Below are 2,335 nucleotides of genomic sequence, written 5' to 3' on the forward strand. Positions count from 1 at the left end.
TTACTTATATGTACTATACAGAGCACATGAGCAAAGGAGACTGGGAAAGGCACATTACATTTTCCTACAACATGCTGTTTTCCTCAGCTGGTCAAACATCAGCTTCTTTATTCCAGCATTCCCTACAGCATTCCACATCAGCTGCTCAGGACATCAGCACAGTGGAGCTGGACCTGAGGCTGAGCTCTGCAGCAGGGAGAACCAAAGCCCTGGGAACAGGAGTGGGGCAGAACAGGGCCTCAGAGAGTTTTTCCTGAAGACGACCTGCACAACAACCCAAGTGCAGACTTCAGCAGTGAAGCAAAGCAGACTGAGCCTTCCCAAGGGTAGATCTGCCCGCTTTGTGTGGCAGTTTCCAGCCCAGGCCTCCAGCAGCCCCGAGGAGCCTGGTTGCACACCCAGGATTTTGTGCAGAAGCCGACAGCTACACAGCCAGCCTCGCTTTACCGACTAAAAGCTCTGCACTATTTCGTAATTACATTAAGATACAGCAGAAGTTTTGCTTTCTATCAGTCTGTTCAGCAATAGCCAACAATTAAGCGAGAGCCGTTCTGCATTGAGTGGAGTTTCCTAGACATCTGATCAGCTAAACAATGCCAGGGAGATCGCATACACAGTTAAACAGCGCTTTTTCTTCCCCCAAAGTCTTACAAAACCTGTATTTCAGCGGCCGGCTCATTTCCTATTGTTTCCCTCCCCCTGGGTGGTCTTTCCAGGGTGCCACTCGAGAGGGATACAATAATAAAAAGGGAAGGGGAAGGAAGGGACACCAGCATAAAGAAAAACAAAATGTATGACAATCTGCAGCAGGCTACGGATCAGAGGTCAGCAAACAAGAGGTCCTTCTCTTTTACAGGTTGCTTCCTGGAAACAGTCTGATTAAGCTGACAGCTTGAATTATGTGTTACATTTTGTAATGCACAATCCATCTGTGCTAAGTCCTCTTCAATGCAGCTGAAGCAGCACAGGCATAAGCTCTGCCTTTTTCCACCCCTTCACCACCGGCCTTAAAATAGTCATCATCTTTCTGCACGTTAATTCTCAGAGACCCTTTCCCCATCCATTTTTAAGCTCCGAAATAAAGGGCAGGGTACCCTGAGGAATGCCAAAAGGACAGAGCCCACCGGAGGGGTGAGGCAAAAGGCATGCAGCCCTGCAGGACTGACATCCCATCGAGCTCTGCAGATGCAGCACAGGGTGTGGAGATGCCCCACGGCACAAACGGGCTTTGGTTCAGCCACCATTTTTAATAACTGTGATAGCAAAGTGGCATCACCCCACCGGGAGCTGTCAGCGAGCCTCACAGCCTGCACGGAGTGACCTTTCCCTGCAGCATCGCCTCTCTTTGGTTAGCAACCTGACAGTGTTATCAGGATTAGTGCTCCTCCAGCTGCTAAAGGCAGGCTGAAGCTCAAGTTAAAAAAAAAAAAAAAAGTCTTGCCCTGTGGTAAAAGACAACATACAAACACTTCCCAGGGGAAAAAATAAAAGCCAACTTCTTTTTCTTAAGCCTCAAAGAAAGACCTTGTTACAATGATGTCTCTGAAGTAAGGCACTTTTCCCCAAAACTTGGGACTCCCTGATACACAGCACAGATTTTGCTCGTTGCTGAGTGAGCTACAACATCAAAACTGCCTCCATAGCAGTATATATAAACGCAGCCCACACTCTAATTACTTGCAAACTTCTCCTCAAGACTTCCAGCTCATGAATTACTTTGCAAGACTCAGGAACACGCACTGAATTTCAAGTGCATTGGAACGAAGGACTTTGAAAGAACTTGTTACCAACTCAGCAACAGAGAGGCTACGTATCGCTCCTCGGCATCTTTCATGCCTGCCATTTCTGAAACTTTATCTGCATTTCAGTTTTCCATTGAAACAAATTTAAATTTGGATCTCTTCTGCAGATACACATAGCAGTGGAGATCACACTTTCATGGCCTTGAGAAACTAAGGTATTCAGCTTAGCATGATGTGAGAAGAGATACTCCCCGTTCTGGTTTTAGTCATGCTCCAGAGATAAAGCGAACAGTAAAACCTTTCTTATAATTTAGCTGGCTTCAGGAGCACTGCGCAGTATTTTTGTCAGCTCCTGAACAGCTAGGCATCACTAGCATTCACAGAGAGAGAACAAAAGGTTAAATTACCACTGCTCAGCTATGACTTCTCCAGCAAAGACAAGTACCCTGTGCAACTTCCCTGCAAAATGTTATGATTAACAGGTGTCATGCAAAAGAAAAACTGTGTGTAAGCTATTTAGATGTAAATGAGATGACGTTCCCGTAGCAAGCAGCCTGATGCAAATGTGAAATGATAAAGTTGCACAAGTGTAT

The sequence above is a fragment of the Meleagris gallopavo genome, chromosome 2 (genome assembly GCF_000146605.3).
Source record: "Meleagris gallopavo isolate NT-WF06-2002-E0010 breed Aviagen turkey brand Nicholas breeding stock chromosome 2, Turkey_5.1, whole genome shotgun sequence".
In the NCBI taxonomy this organism is placed as follows: Eukaryota; Metazoa; Chordata; class Aves; order Galliformes; family Phasianidae; genus Meleagris; species Meleagris gallopavo.